This window comes from Orcinus orca, chromosome 9, assembly GCF_937001465.1.
Source record: "Orcinus orca chromosome 9, mOrcOrc1.1, whole genome shotgun sequence".
NCBI lineage: Eukaryota > Metazoa > Chordata > Mammalia > Artiodactyla > Delphinidae > Orcinus > Orcinus orca.
The window spans coordinates 98,158,626-98,176,105 of NC_064567.1; the positions used below are offsets into that span (position 1 = coordinate 98,158,626).

The window sequence follows — 17,480 nt, forward strand, 5'->3', positions numbered from 1 at the left end:
ACTGGGCTATGAAGAGAAGAACTAGTGACTTCTAAACCTTAGGGAGAAATGTGATTCTCTTTGCCGTCTTAGGTTTACCATTTTTCAAAGTCATAGTGTTAAAATCTATAACACTAACACTGGGTGGTAAGCACAGGGCAAGTGGGTGCTCTGAGAGCCACTGTGCTTGGTTTCTCTAATGGGGTCCATAGCCTCTTCTGTTTCCTGACCACAGGGGTGCCCTTAGCTCCATGTGGCTCACAGGGTTAAAACCAGAGGACCTTATTAGGATTTGGGGCCAAAGCCTCATGAGTAATACATAGTGTATGCATGTCTGACCTTATCCACGAGGCATTTATCAACTCTGGAAAGCTGAGTGACAGTTCGTGGGAATTAAAAACACCAAAGCCATCTCAAGTCATGAAATAAAAATCTGGATGACTTTAGTGTAAGAGCTGTGAATCAGCAAGGTCAGCAGTGCATCTTCTGGCAGGGCTCTGCATTTGTGGATTTGCCCTGTGCCTGGAGACGGCCCATGACTCAGAGACCAGTCGCCCAACCCCCTCCCCCACCATTGCCTTGACAACCCAAGCTGTAGAGAAGGACACGAGCCTCCTCCCAACTTTGCTTCCTGGTGCCAGTAAGTGCATTTTTCTATTTCTTTGCCTTTCTGACAGGCCTGCCTGACTCTTGGTCCCCTGAAAAGGCTCTCCTTTTCCATTATGTTCTCTGGACATTTTTGGTAGAAACATGACAAATTTCACATTCCATTCAGCCAAATAAAACGTGGATGAGTGAGAAACAAAACTGAATTTTTTTAATTGAAGTAGAGTTGATTTACAATATTGTGATAGTTTCAGGTGTACAGCATAGCGATTCAGCATTTTTACAGGTTGCATTTCATTATAGGTCATTACAAGACAATGTCTATAATACCCTGTGCTTTACAGTAAATCCTTGTTGCTTATCTATTTTATATATAGTAGTGCGTATCTGTTAATCCCATACCCCTAGTTTGTCCCTCTCCCACTTCCTCTCCCCTTTAGTAACCACAAGTTTGTTTTCTATATCTGTGAATCTATTTGTTTTTGCATATATATTCATTTGTATTATTTTTTCAATTCCACATATAAGTGATATCATACAGTATTTATCTTACAATGAACATTGCAAGATATGTTGCTATGAACACTGGGGTGCATGTATCTTTTCAAATTTGAATTTTCATCTTTTCCAAATATATGCCCAGGAGTGGGGTTGCTGGATCATATGGTAGTTCTATTTTTAGTTTTTTAAGGAACCTCCATACTGTTCTCCATAGTGGCTACACCAACTGACATTCCCACCAACAGTGTACGACAGTTCCCTTTTCTCCACATCCACGCCAACATTTGTCATTTGTAGACTTTCTGATGAAATATTGCACTTACTTTGAAGGCATTGTTGAATTATTTTCACTGTGTATGTAGTGCTTTGATTTGGCAGAAAAACTGGTTTCAGAGAAATGTGTCACAGTGTCTTGTGACAATTTCCTAATTGTACAAGAAGATAATCTGTGTGAGATGCCTGGTGAGAGCACATCATTGCCGGCAGAGTCTCAGGACCTTTTCAGAGCCAGGCTTCCTCCTGGGTGGGTTTGGATGGTCAACCACAGCACGGCCAACACTGAAGTCTATCTTAGCAGGATAGATTATCACGTCTGTGCTGGATCTAGGTTTGACTAGATTACATCATGTGACAGAAAGGATATCAATTAATGGAAAAGTGGAAAACAGCAGTTCTAATCCTTACTTCTAGGGTCTATGTGAAAATGCTCAGTAAACACTGGGCAGAGTTACGGTAAAGAGATTAGCAACTCCCAGAACTCAGTCTTTCCAAACAAGACCTAAGTCCCTAGTTTCTTTTTCGGAATTTCCCACAGGATTAAGATACTTTGTCTAATACAGTTGGCCAACAGGCACATGAAAAGATGGTCTACATCTCTAATTATTAGAGAAATGCAAATCAAAACTGCAATGAGGTACCACCTCACTCTGGTCAGAATGGCCATCAATAAAAAGTCTACAAATAACAAATGCTGGAGAGGGTGTGGAGAAAAGGGAACCCTCTTGCACTGTTGGTGGGAATGTAAATTGATACAGCCACTGTGGGGAACAGTACAGAGGTTCCTCAAAAAACTAAAAATAATGTTGCCACATGATCCAGCAATTCCACTTCTGGGCATATATACAGACAAAATGATAATTAGAAAAGATAAACGCACCCCTGTGTTCGTAGCAGCACTATTTACAATAGCTAACACTTAGAAACAACCTAAATGTCCATCAACAGATGAATGGATAAAGAGTATGTGATTGATATATATATATATATATATATATATATATATATATATATATATATACACACACACACACAATTGAATATTATTCAGCCTAAAAAAAATGAAATAATGCCATTTGCAGCTACATGGATGGACCTGGAGATTATCATACTAAGGGAAGTAAATCAGAAAGAGAAAGACAAATACCATATGAAATCACTTATATATATATATATATGTGGAATCTAATATATGACACAAATGAACTTATCTACGAAACAGAAACAGACTCACAGATGTAGAGAGCAGACTTGTGGTTGCCAAGGGGGAAGGGAGTGGGGGAGGATTGGAGTGGGAGTTTGGGGTTAGCAGAAGCAAAATATTATATATAGAATGGATAAACAACAAGGTCCTACTGTATAGCACAGGGAAGTATATTCAATATCCTGTGAAAAATCATAATGGAAAAGAATATGAAAAAGAAAAAAAATATATATATATATATGTCTGAATCACTTTGCTGTACACCAGAAACTTACACAACATTGTAAATCAATTATACTTCAGTTGTTTTAAAAAAAGATAATTCGTCTGGTTACTTCCATTTAGAATTTTTTTAATATAGAAGAAATAGAACCTAATAGATCATGACAAGTTAAAAAAATTAATATTCATTTTCTCCAATTTTTCTCCTCTTATTCTTTTTCTCTCTTTCTCTCTCTCTCCTTTCCTTCTTCTCTCCCCTCTCCCTTCCTACCTATTTCACTCTCTCATTTTATTTTTTATGGAGATTTAACATGAAGCAAACTAATCTTAGTGTAGCCCTTCACTAATGTTAGTGAAGTTTTACATATATATACAAGTGTGGGTACATCCACCCAGATCAAAATTTAGAAGAGCGCCCAGAAATTTTCCGTATGCATCATCCCAGTCAATAAGCAACCCCTCCCCACAGCCCACCAATGGGTAATCATTTTTCTAACATCTATCACCATTAATTAGTTTTGTCTTTTAAACATTGAAATCATGGAATATTTTTCTGCATTTTCTTTTTTTCTCTCAACATAAAGACTGCAAGATTCATCCATGTGTGAGATATATCAATGGTATATACCACAAGTATATCAGTACTTAACTTCTCCATTCTTGATGGACGTGTAAGTTGTCTTCAGTTTTTGGTTATTATAAATAAAGCACATATGAACATTTATGTTCATGACTTTTGGAGGAAATATTTACTCATTTTTCTTGGGTAAGAGGAAATGAACTTTCAAGGCATGAACTTTCCACTCCCTTCTAAGAGGGTAAATGAGAAGCAATAGCACCAAAAGCAGTATTACATCTAGGGAAACCACCGACACTAATGCCAGTATGAGGTACCGGAAGGAACCAGGGGCAGGGATTCTTATCACATCCCATTTCACTACCAGTTAGACCTTGCAGAGTCCTGTGGCCCCTGGAGAATGTGCACCATCGAGACGTAACCAGGTGGGGACTCCAGCTGGAGCTGCCCAGGTGTGTTATGGCAGAGTCTGCAGAACTTGATCATCTTGACTTTCCACAAAACAACACACAGCTCCATCTCCAAGATGAAATTCAAGTCACCATACTTCATACACCTACCACGAAAAGAGAGGCACAATGCTTAAGGAGGCAAACCTGCTTTATATCGCAGTCAAAGATATTAGTCATAACTACCATTCAGTAAATCTATGCCTTGCCAGGCCCTGTATTAGGAGTAAGACAGCATTTACCTTTACAATGACAATCTTATTTGCCCCATTTACCCCATTTTGTGGATTAAAACCATGTTCATAAAAGCTAATGTATTCAGGGTCTCACAACTAAAAGCTGTTTTAATTGACTCAGCCTGAACTCCCAGCACTGACTTGAGATCTTTGAGGGCAGGAAGGATGTCTAACAATAATTATAGCAACTGTGACTATCGTATTTCTATAAAGAAGAAAAGAAAGGAAAATCTTTAAACCTAACAATCTATACTTCTCTGCATTCCTATTTTATTTGCAGAACTCACAGAAGAGCGGAAAAGACAGAGAAGTACCGACTACCATGAGTATGATCAACCCTAGAATGGAAGTGTAACTCAATAGCTCAGAGAACATAGAGAATCATCTCTCAATCCCTGAGAGCCATTGGGTCTTCAAAAGAGAGATGTTTGAACTTGGCTTTGAAGGTGGACTATTCTTTCAGTAAACACAGTAAAGAAGGTGGCATGTACTGACAAATTCTAAGGTTCAGCGTGAGCAAGGGTATAGAGTTACAGAAGAAAGTCTACAGAGATGATATTCAAAGACTGGTAAGCAGAGGGTGTGTGGCCCAGTGGAGTTGGAAAGTGTTTGTGTTGGGAGTGACGAAAGGAAAAGTAGGCTGGGAAGAAAGTACAAAGTGTCCTGACTGTCTTGCTAAGTAAGGAGTTTATTCAATAAAGAGGAAATGAAGAATAAGGCATGCAAACAGAGTGGGTTTCAGTTAAGTAGCTATGGAGATGGTTACACACACCCCTGACATTTCAACAAACACTGGATTAGTCAGGATAGGCTAGTTTGTACTTGATAACAAATAAGTCCTCCAATATGTCTGTGGCTTAACAGAACAAAATTTTAGTAATCACATAAAAGTGTATTGCAGGTCTGGGCAGCCACTTTCCAGACAGAGACTCTTAAGTCCAAGCAGTGACTCTTAAATCCAAGCAGCTTCCAAAATGGGGGCCAGTCACCCCAGCACAGGACTTCCACAGGTGCCACAACAGGCAAGAGCCCTTGACTGCCACAGGTCAGAAGTGACATCTGGTAATTCTGCTCACAGCTTGTCAGCTTGAAGAAGTAGCAGGGCACCATCTACCTGCAAAGGAGCTGAGAGACAGAGTCTTCCTGTGCCCAGCAAGGGGTGAAGAATGGGGTATAATGGAGCATTAGCAATCTCTACGACAAACACTGGGGAGTTACATTTTTATTTGGTTTAGTCACTGCTGAAATGACTATCAATGTCAAACATTTCTCTATCATTTCTTCCCTTATGATTTTAATTTGTGGTTTTGGTTTCAGAACAAATCCTGCTTTTCACATATTTTGCAACTTAATTATTTGGGTTAGAGAGTGGCCTTCGTTTACTGTTCACTTGGAAGGAAAGAAGTGTTTTTGAACTGTAATTATGTTGATTTAGTAGTCACACTGTTAAATTTAAAACATTGAAACATTCTAAACAAAAAGCTTGCCATGTGGTGTAGACTGCAGATTCCAGTTGGCTTTGCACAGGGACTCTCAATACACAGAATATACCTCCTGGGCATCTGCAGCCTCCACCTTTAACTCAGTCCACGTGTCCCTGTACCATACACTCACCTGTCTGTAAGGCGAGCGGTGAACACCCCTGCTGCTTTCTCCCCCCTCCAGCTGAGGTTTTTGTCCCTTAGTGCCCCGCCCAACAGGAGCCCAGAAGTACACTTAGCTGCTGAGTCCAAGCCAGCTTCCATGGCTGCCTTTCCAGGCCTTGACTTGACTTTGCTCTACCTACACTCCCAAATTTTGGAGGGATCTGCCAGTGCCCCCTAGGATTCTACCCCAGCTGGTCACCTGATTGCCAACTTAAGTTCGTTTGGAAGCCAGATTTACTTGCATTCATCAACAGACTCCAGATCAGTGTGGGGAGTTCAGAGTAACAGTCAACACTCCAAGGAGACTGAAGGAGAAGGACTGAGTACACATCCATGACCAGTACCAGGAGGGCTTCCAGTGCATGACTCATCCCTGTTGTTCTAAAAGAACCCAGCTCTGAGCTGGAGGTTGGCCAGAACACCCATGTCACTCATTCGATCTCCCTTGGGATTCCCACTGGCTGGTTGAGAAACCAAGCCCAGGGCTCACATGCTTCTGAATAGGTGTGATTCTTCCCTCTTGACCATGGTATCTTTACCACATGTCCTTGTTCAAAGTCAGCCCTTCATCATGCCCAAGGAGGGTGAGAGAAGACCCAATCTGATGCATCTCCACCATCCCAAAGTTCCTCTGCTTAGCGGCAGATGCCACAGGCATTCTGTGCAAAGCCCAGGAGTAGCAGGTGGATGTCTAGGACTGTGGAGCCCACCTCGCTGATTCCTCTCCTGCCCAGGAAAGCCCACTTGCCAAGTGTCTGTCTGTGCCCTCTCTTATTTGAAACCCACCAAAGCCTCCTTCGACTGGATCCTTCTTAATTCGCTGAAGGGTCCGATAGCCCTGGAAAACAGAGAAACAGAGGAGTAGTTCTCACATCCACCAGTGATGGCCAAGGGCTGCTTCTTGAGGGAAGGACCATGAAAATCCAGGTTGAGTTTGTGTGCCCTGTTGTTTTAATTCCTGTTCATCCCACCTCGTTTCCCTGCACCAGGAAAGAAGTCAAAATGATAAGACTCAGTGCCTTTTACTGAGTGCCTTTTATGCACCAAACACGTTTATCAGTGTAATATCCGGAATCTTCACAAATGCCCTAAAAGCATTCCCAAGTCACAGATAGGAAAAAAGCTGCTGAACCAGTCTGGTTCAGAGCTCACACTCAGGCCTCCCCACCAGACAGGGCCTCAGGGCCTAGGACACCAGAACCCACAGCCAGGCTGCACCTACAAGACAAGGCTGCACCTCGTACTTCTGAAGTGCTGGGAGCCTCCATTACTGGTACTTTACACAGAAAATGCAGACAATAATCCTTATATTCGTTGGTTCTCCAGAGAAACCAAACCCGTAGGAGAGAGAGAGGGAGAGAGATTTTAAGGAATTTGTTCATGTGTTTGTGGGGTCTGGAGAGTCTGCAATTTGCAGGCCAGGTCTGCAGCTTGCAAATTTAGCTGAGTTGAAGTTGCAGCAGTGAATGTGAGAAACTGAAGCAGGATTTTTATCTTGCAGTCTTGAGGTAGAGCTCCTTCTTTGGGAAACCTCGCTCTGTCTTTGCTCTGAAGAACTTCAGACTGATTGGATGAAGCCCACCCACGTTATGAAGGGTTATTTGCTTTACTTTCAAGTCAATTGATTGGAAATTGTCAATCACATCTTGAAATACCTTTCCAGCAACATCCAGACAGGAGTCTGAGCAAATTATTTGGGCGCTGTGACCTGGCCAAGCTGAACATAAACTTAACCATCGCTGTTCCTATACTCAGTGCAATACGGGGTTGAAAGCGTTTTTCTGCTCAAGGTGGCTTCCCCTGACAAATGCAGGAACTGCCTGGGGTGTCACTCAGTCCCAGGTGCCAGATGAAGCCCGAGGTGAGACCTGTCCAGGGGGCTCCAACCCCGCACCAGGCCCCACCAGCTGTCCCCGCTCAAGGACAAGCTGAGGACACCCTCCTCTTGCTGGCTTTCAACTCTGAGATTTTTTTTTCTTTCAATTTGTTTGTTTTTGTTTCCTAATCTTTGAGGATATATTTATTCTGTTTTAAAAATACTTAAGCCTTTGTAACTCTGCCATGTTTCATAAATTCCGTGTTTCTGATTTATGCTGTTTTTAATTGCTTTCCTTTTACGTTCTTATCCTTTTACCATCCATCTTCCTAATCTTCAAGTTTGCCGATTTTACTTTTTTCCTTTTTTTTTTTTTTTTTACTATCTCAAAAAGATAGTAAAAGACCAAGGGTGTTCATCAGCTTTTCTTTATAATTATTTTATATTCATTTAGTTCTTTTTCAGCCCCACAGGTATTTCTCCTTCCCTCAGTCTCCTAATCCTTTTTCATTCATGATGGATTTCTAGGCTAATTTTCTATTTCACTCGTTTTAGTCATCTTTCTTTGCTCTTGTGAAGATGTTTGTTTAGCTGATTCTTATTTTAATTTTGCTGTTTTAACTTTTCTTCCTTTTTGTCATTTGTTTTAGAGCTTTCACTTTACCCACTCAATTTTTAAAGCATTTTTGTTTTAATGATTCTTTTCTCCACCTTTCATTGTCCTCTTGGAGTTTCTTTTTTACTATTTATTTTCACGTGTCTGTCGTCTCGTGAGCGCTGGGACCCGAGTTTGACGGGGCCCTCCTCCGGGTGAGAATCACGGCACAGGCACTGACACAACCTGCATTTGCTTTTTTCTGTATTTGTTCACCTTAAATTTGCCCTGTATTTTATACTTTGTATTCGTCTTAAATCACAGATATATATCCTCACGGAAATAGGCCAAGTGTGGCCATGAAGACTGCCCGTGAAGAAACCACGACAAAAGTGGACTAGCTGGGGCAGTGTTTCTCAGAAGGAGTTTGGGGAGCATCTGCCTCAGGACCACCTGGGGAGGATGCCAAACACAGCTCTGCCTACACCAGAACCTTCTTCAGAATTTCCCCAGACGGTTTGCATGTACATGAAACTCGAGACCCACAGACTCGAGGTCCCTGGTTTAAAGGCCTCTTCTTCCCTCCAGCTGGCCTTCTGTCTTCCCATCTGTCTCCACCCAGAGTCCCCCACTTCACTCGGTCCCCCTGCAGCATGGGCATCTCTTTTCCAGGGCATTCCAGGTCTTGGCCCTTGCAGAGGGGCTTCTGAACCACTGAGGGTATCATTTGGTCTGATCCCCACCCCTGGAAAGAGCTGGACACCTGAACTCCCATCCATTCAAGGCCATGGCCCGGGATGGGAGAGCAGGAGTGACACAGACGCCCACAGGGTGGAGAGCCCGAGGAGAGGCCGGGGCGGGAGGGCAGCCTCCTGCAGACCTCCCGGCTACTCACCAAGTCCCAGCGCACGAGGCGAGCAAGTGAAGGTGTGGCCAGGATGAATGCGGAACATATGCAGAGGCGGCGGCGCCCCTAAACCCTGACCCAGGCTGTAGAGCTTCCAGAAGTGCGAGCACACCCGGCTCCAACTGCACGGGCACCTGGGCCCGTGGCAAGGCCGCATCCTCGAGCCTTCAAGCCCAACCTGGGGAGCCGATGGTATAAAATACGTGCCAAGAATGTACTATTTGAACGAAAGGGAGAGGAGGTGAGACAAAATACCCAGGAAGAGACCTTTCTTCCTCAAATTCTAACCTTCCTCAACAACCATGATGTGGGGAATCTCCCTAATTCTCCATAATCTGGCTGCCACTTCCCAGCACCTGTCAACGTGGACCTGTCTCAAAGGTTAATAATCTTATATCCCCGTGGTAGTTTGCTAGTGCAGCCATAACAGATACCATGTATTCTCTCACAGTCCTGGAGCTGGAAGTCCAAGATCAAGGTGTAAGCAAGGCTGCTTTCTCCCAAGGCCTCTCTCCTCGGCATGTAGATGGCCGTCTTCTCCCTCGGTCCTCACATGGTCATCCCGCTGTTCATGTCTGTGCCCTGAACTCTTCTTATAAGGACACCAGTCCTATGGGATTAGGACTCCACTTTAGCTTCGTCACCTCTTTAAAGACCCTGCCTCCAAATACAGTCACATTCTGAGGTCCTGGAGGTTACGACTTCAACAAATGAATTGCGGCGAACCTGACTCAGCCCATAACAATTGCCGAAGGCAAACTCATGGTGCTTGTTCTCTGCCAACTCAGTGTGACGGCAGCTCCCGGAGAGTCTGGAGCGTCACTGTGAGTGGGTGGCATGCTCAGCCCTGGGACCCCTATGAGGAGTCTCTCTGGAGCCTGCCTGGCCCCTCCTGCAGGTACTTTGCTTCCTTTTCTGTCTCCCTTCCCTCAGCTGGTTCCACGCTGCTGGCCTTCTCTGCAGCTCTGGCCTCATCCCTCCTTCTTATCTCGATTGTGATTATCTCAGAAGTGTCATTTCCTGTTTTCATGTTTTCTTGAGTCTTCTATTATAAAATTCCAGGCCAAGAACCTACAGGGAAACAAAATGATCCCTAACCAGAAACACTGTTGAAACAGCATACAGTATTCAATTGTCCTGTGAAAAAGTGATCATTACATGAAAAATAGTTTTCAGGTAAAACTCAGTTTGAGTTTCTCACCAGTTGAACATAAATGAAAATAAAACAAAAATGACAAGGTCACATTTTCCAAATGAACAGAATAATTTTGCATCAGGAAACATCTGCACACATGAAACTGAAATTCACAGCAGTCTTGAAATCCAGCACCAGGTAACATAGGTGGTAACCCAGAGTGTCACGTCTAGCCTGCTATCCCTAGACGTTTTTGCTTACCATATTTGGAAATTCATTCCCTCCAGCCTTTTCTAAGGAGACCAAGAATAATGTTGCCATTTCAGAAATTCAGTATTAGGGCTTAGTTTCTTATTTCTGGACAGGTGGGCAATGTCTTCATTTCTGTCCTTCCCTCTCCCCCGCACTGTGGTTCTCCAGAACCCCTGTGATTTCACTGGTCTTCAGTGCTTGTCCTAACCCTTGGTTAGTCATGATTCAAGCATTTTACTCGTACAGTACACCTGCAGTATTGAGGTATTTGTGGCAAAGAAAAGTTGCTACTCGCTAAGATCAAACATCTTGTAAGCGTTGATGGGGAGGGAAGTTGCGAGGCAGTCGTGATCAAGAAAACTGCAGGAGTCCTGAGGACTGAACTGGTGGAGGCGGCATGGTCCAGGCGATGGGGCCTTCCAGCTCTGGCAACAGACGCCTGGGAGGAGCATCCTTTCCTCTTTCCCTGTTGTGTTGCCTAGTTAGCTAACCTCTCTGAGCCTCGGTTTCCCCAACTATGTGTTCATAATAACCTGTACCTCACGATTTCTGAGGGGGGAGAGTGTACAGATGGTGCCGAAAGCAGAATCTTCACATTGCAGCTGCTCAACAATCCCCTCATCCCACCACCAATTTCCAAAGAGAGTCGGTTTTGGGTAAAAACGATGTGGTCTGTGCATACAGTGGAATACCTCTGAGCCTTCAAAAAGAAGCCAGGGACTTCCCTGGTGGTGCAGTGGTTAAGAATTCGCCTGCCAATACAGGGAACACGGGTCGATCCCCAGTCCCAGAAGATCCCACGTGCCACGGAGCAACGAAGCCCGTGAGCCACAACTACAGAGCCTGCGCTCTAGAGCCTGTGAGCCACAACTACTGAGCCCTCAAGCCACAACTACTGAGCCTGCATGCCTAGAGCCCATGCTCCACAGCAAGAGAAGCCACTGCAGTGAGAAGCCCGCGCACCGCAACGAAGGGTGGCCCCCACTCGCCGCAACCAGAGAAAGCCCGCGCACAGCAACGAAGACCCAACACAGCCAAAACTAAATAAATAAAAAATAAATAAATTTATTTTTTAAAAAAAGAAGAAGCCAATTCTGCCATAGGCGACCACAGAGATGAACTTGGAGGACGTGACACTAGGTGAAATAAACCAGCCACAGAAAGACAAATACCTCATGATTCACTTCTATGAGGAAGCTAAAATAGTCAAAGTCATAGGATCGAAGAGCAGAGTGGTGGCTGCCAGGAAGGAGGGGGAGATGGGGGGTTATTAGTCATCGGGCATAAAGTTTTCGGTCAAGCAAGTTGGGTACGTTCTAGAGATCAGCTGTACAACTTTGTGCCTATAGCCCACTGCACTGGACTGCACACGTAAACATTTGTAAGTGGGTAGATCTCAGGTGAAGTGTTCTTACAGCAGTAAAATAAAATTGAAGAGAGAAAGAGACAGAGAGATAGAGATGGCTGTGTGTCTCCAGGCTGTGTGCTTTCTTCTCCCAGGGGCTTTCTCTCTAAGTAGGTCAGTCTCCTTGCTTCTACCCACTCCTATTCCCTGTTCCTCCGGTGTTGCCAATGTCCCAGCACGCTTACTGCCACGCCTGACCCAGTTACAGCGTTCAGCCGTCCTCTCCGCAGAGCCAGCCTTGGCCCCAGGGGCTTACATCGCCTGAGCCTCCACTCTTAATACTCAGCACCTCAGCTCCTTACATGACAGTGTGTAGCCACCGTGAGGCTGTTACTCTGTGCCACTCACCTCCACCCCTGCCTCTCCACCGTGATATCCATGAGGCAACTTGACCACAGGCAGCTGTAACACATCATGGTTATTTGCAGCAAGACAGAAGCCTGCCCCAAACCACTGATTTCTAGGAACCTCAGTTTAGATTCCAAGAATAATATTTGTGGCAGACACCATGACGATGCCACGATTGCTGGAAGCTGCATGGCCTTGCAGCTCACAAGACAGTGCCGAGGTTTCTACGCGCTGTCCCTAATTAGGTTCAGCCCCTTCTACCATTTAGTAAATTATTTTTATGGTGAGTGTCAGAGCTAGCTGTACTCTGGAAAAATACTTCTTCTCTAATTCTGGCTCTCGCTCTAGCATAAGCCCCCAGCCTCCACCTTCTGTGAACCACTTTAGGAAAGACGGATTGTCCAGGGATGGGAAAGTGAATCTGCTTCTGTCCATGATCGGTCGTTTCTGTAGGACCGAAGCAAAGGAGGGGATTTTCTGTCTTAGAATCACAGAACAGACTCCATTATTTGAGCCTTCCTTGCGACGTCTTGCCATCAAGAACAAGCATGTAAACACGTTATTCAATAAATATGTATTATGTACCTCCAGGTTACCTGCTGGATCTTAAGACCCTTCCTTTGTTCTAGCAGATTTTAATAGAATAAAATAATGAGCAGAATAGACCTTAATGTATGTAAGAATCAGGTATATGTTAAAGGATCCATTAGAAAAAAAATGGGTTATGGACCATTTTACATTAGGAAAATGACTCGTAGTTGGTAGCCAAAAATGATAATAATAAGTTCTTACCTCATATATCTGTCAAAATACATTTCCAACAGAGTCCAGAGTTAAATCTAGCATTTGCTATAAAAGATGTTACTTTTCTGTTGGGCAAAGGACTTGCTGATACAAAACATTAAAATAAATTAAAGTGGAAACAAAATGACAGATTGGACATTATAAGAGTTTTAAGCATCTTTATGTACGATACTTGAAAATACAAACAACTTTCTTGAAAAATATATATGCTATTGATATATCAGAAAATAGTGGAAACGCCTCATAGATTAACTGTGTGGTTTCCTTTACTCATAGAACTACCTGTTAGATCTGTGGGAAAGAACTACAAGACAGAGCTGCCAGATAAACTATGAAAAACCTAACAAACTTTTTATCTCAGGTATCGGCATATCCCAATGATCTGTACTGTTCTAGGGTGTGATGGCTGAGGAGTGAATATGATTTGAACCTAACACCTTTTTAGAGGGTGTCAAATTCAGAGCCAGGCAGATCCATCTCCCTAACCCTAAACATGATCCTAAACCCATCCTCCATAACCCTAAACATGATCCTAAAGTAAATCGCTTGAGGAAATTGGATCTCAAAGATTACAGGTGGGGAATTTTGAAGTGTGTCCATATTTCAAAGAAGCCTAACTGAAAGAACTGTGGGCTGACTCGCATGATAACTTCTTTTTGAAAGGGCTATTTTATCTTGAAGGTTATGAGTTTGGAGGAACTAAGGTGATTGGCAGTGGAAAGCACCAGAACGTGTGAAATTCCTTAAAAATGTATTGACTTAAATAACTTTGTGTTACACATAATAAAAAAAAAAAAAACGCTTTACACTTAAAAAAAAACAAAGAAAATAGAACACTGATCATGTGGAGAAATCTCGAATAAAATTTATCACAGGCTCATCTTCCAAGAAACAAGCACGCAGGCATGTGATATGAACCAACAGTCAGCAGGGGAGAAAATAGAGAAAGTAATAAAAATATGAATAAATTATCCTGCAGCTATTTCCTCTGCATGTGACACCATCCCTCCTTTCTCCACTGAACTTCTACTCACCTTCACAGACCCTGTGATCGTTATCATCCCTGTGAGTATTCCTCTGCCTCCCTTGGGGCCCCATAGCTATGTACAAGCTACTGCTACTTTATCATATCTGGTTATTTAGCAAAGATTTAATAAGGATGTCCTAGGTGATGCTCTTTTAGGCACAGGGCTCAAGAGTAAATCAGAGAGATGTGATTCCTAGATTCCTGGAGCATACTTTTTTATTACAAAGGATGCATGTGCATATGTCCAGACTGAATCCTTTGAGGACCTGAATCCCATCTCATGTATCTATGCCATCATATCCCCACTGCCTGCGTACTACCTGAGACATAATAGATAGTAATTTGCTGATGAATTAACTCACAGCTAGTTCACTGTCCTATGAGTACAGTGTCTTATAAATGTGTTTCTAAGCAGAAATATAAGCTGAGATACAAACAGAAAACTTTTGTTCACTGCATATTAATAACAGTAAAATAAGAACAAACTAAATGTATGTTGTAGTTAGTTTCCAAAGACAGTCACCAATGCTTCATGCCTCACTGTGTTTACATCCCTATGTACTCATCTCCCAAATGAATGAGACTGAAGGGGTGCATGTGACTCCCAAAACTAAATCACAAGGAGAATTGGAGCTTCCACTTCAGTCTCTCAGGAGGTGGATTCTGGGAGAATCCTGCTGCCATGTCCGAAGTCTGGCCATCCTGAGACCACCATGATGTGAGAAAGCCCGAGCAGCTACACGTGAGGCTGAAAGGAGAGGAAATGATGTTTGGTCGTTCCCCCAGCTGTCCCGGTCCAGCCCCACTGAGGTACCAGACATAAGGTGAACCTCCTTCTACACCTAGCCCCATTCAACCCCTGGATGATGTCAGCCCAAGTCACCACCTAAGCAGCAACATTTGAGATTTCAAGTACGAACACACCCAACTGAATGCAGTCATCCCATAAAACTATGAGAGTTTGTTTGTTTGTTTTCTTTTGAGCCACTACATTTTGGGTTGTTAGGTAATAGAAAATCAGAACGGTATCCATCTACCAGATAGCATAGCATGCAGCATCTTAAATGATAGTTACAATAAGTTTTCAAATGCCTAGAAAATGCTTTTGGTATACTATTAACTCAAATAAGCAGACATTAATTGCATTGTCAATATGATCTCAACTACATAAAGAAAAAAAAGTAGAAAAATAATGGAAGGAAATTTGCCACCATGTTAACGATGATTGTCTCTGGGTAGTAAAATTATGAGTAACTTATATTCTTGTTTTTTTTTTTAACTTTCTACAATTAGCATGAAATTCTTTAATAAGCATAAGAGAAGAAAACAAACAAAGGTTGTGTTTTCAATACAGAATCAATGACTCAAAGAAATATCCCTGGCTTTACATGTTTTGAACCTAAATGTCAAAGAAGCACCTGCTCTCTTTCTAACAATAGTCATGGAAGAGATGGTCACAGTGTTCCTTGTACGTGTTTTAATGGGCAGCACTTTGTACTGATAAAGATATTTTATTTCCATAGGGATACATCCAGTTTATTTTTGTTCTATGCTAATCAGATTAATTTCTACCCAAATCAGAAGGACTCTGACTCAAGTTTAACTTCTGATTCTTTCCTCAAAACATTTCCATCTTCCTTGCCTTGAAACTTATTTTTTTTATTTAACTGAGGTATAATTCATGTACCATGAAAATCACCCTTTGAAAGTATACGATCTAGTGATTTTAGCATATTCACAAAGTTGTACAACCAGCACTACGATTTAATTCTGGAACATTTTTATCACTCCCAAAAGAAACATCATGTCCACTAGCAGTTTCTTTCCATCCCCTGCCCCAACCCCTGGAAGTCACTAATCTAATTTCTCTCTCTCTGGTCTTTCCTATTCTGAACATTTCACATCAATGGAATCATACAAGATTCAGCCTTTTGTGTCTGACTTCTTTCACTTAACATAGTGTTTTCAAGGTTCATCTATGTTGGACCATGTATGGGTATCTCATTCCTTTTTCTTGGCTGCATAATATTCCATTTTCTAAATATACTACATTGTTTAATCCACTTTGATAGACATTCTGGTTGTTTTCACTTTGATCTATAATAAATAATGCTGCTATGAATGTTCATGTGCAAGATTTTGTATAAACATATGAGTTCAACTTTCTTGCATGTATACCTAGGAATGGAATTTCTGGGTCATATGGTAACTGTATTTTAACTTTTCGAGGATCTGCCAGACTTCTTTCCGAAGTGGCTGCACCATTTTACATTACCACCAGCAGTTGATGAGGGTCCAATTTCTCCACATCCTCATAAACCTTAGTTATTATTTGTCTTTTTTATTCTAGCCATCTTAGAGGATGTGTGGTGGTAGCTCACTGAAATTTAGATTTGCATTTTCTTAATGACTAATGATGTTGAGCAGCTTTTCATGTGTTTATTGGTCATTAGAATTTCTTCTTTAGAGCAATGTCTTTTCAAATCCTTCGCCCATTTTTTTTTAAGATGTTTAATTTTATTTATTTATTTATTTTGGCTGTCTTGGGTCTTCGTTGCTGCGCATGGGCTTTCTCTAGTTGTGGCGAGTGAGGGCTACCCTTTGCTGTGATATGTGGACTTCTCCTTGCAGTGGCTTCTCTTGTTGCAGAGCACGGGCTCCAGGCGCACAGGCTTCAGTAGTTGTGGCACGCGGGCTCTAGAGAACGGGTTCCGTAGTTGTGATGCACAGGATTAGTTGCTCCATGGCATGTTGGATCTTCCTGGACCAGGGCTCGAACTCGTGTCCCCTGCATTGGCACCCTTTGCCCATTTTTAATTGGGCTATTTTTCTCTTTATCGTTGTGTTTTAAGGGTTCTTTATGTATCCTGGACACTAGCCCCTTATCAGATGTATGATTTGTAGATATTTTCTCCCATTATGTGAGTTGTCTTTTCACCGTCTTGAAAGTGTCCTTTGAAGCACAAAAGTTTTTAAGTTTGATAAAGTCCGATGTATGCAGTGTTGTTGCTGCTCGTGCCTTTGGTGTCATATCTAAGAAACCATTTCCTAATTCAAGGTCACTAAGACTTATGCCTATGTTTTCTTCTAAGAGTTTTATAGCTTTACCTCTTATATTTAGGTCTTGGATCCATCTTGAGCTCATTTGTGTGTGAGGTAGAGCCTCAGCTTAATTGTTTTGTATATGATATCTGGCCATCCCAGCACCATTTGTTGAAAAGACTATTTTTTCCTCCATTAAATTGTATTGTCACTGTTGTTGAAAATCAATTTTATGGGTTTATTTTTGGAATCTCATATCTATTCCATTGATCTATATGTCTCTCCTTATGTCAGTACCAAATGGTCTTGGTCACTGTACCTTTGTAGTAAGTTTTAAAATTGAGAATAGTGAGTCCTCTGACTTTGTTTTTCCTTTTTAAGATTGTTTGGCTATTCTGGGTTGCTTGCATTTCCCTATAAATTCTTTGATTAGCTTGCCAGTATAAGCTAAGG

General features: G+C 42.3%; 1 pseudogene; it reads left to right on the forward strand.

The window, feature by feature from the left end:
* Positions 1-13,169: 13,169 nt before the first annotated feature.
* On the forward strand, positions 13,170-13,275 carry LOC117197839 (uncharacterized; annotated as a pseudogene).
* The last annotated feature ends 4,205 nt before the right edge of the window (positions 13,276-17,480 follow it).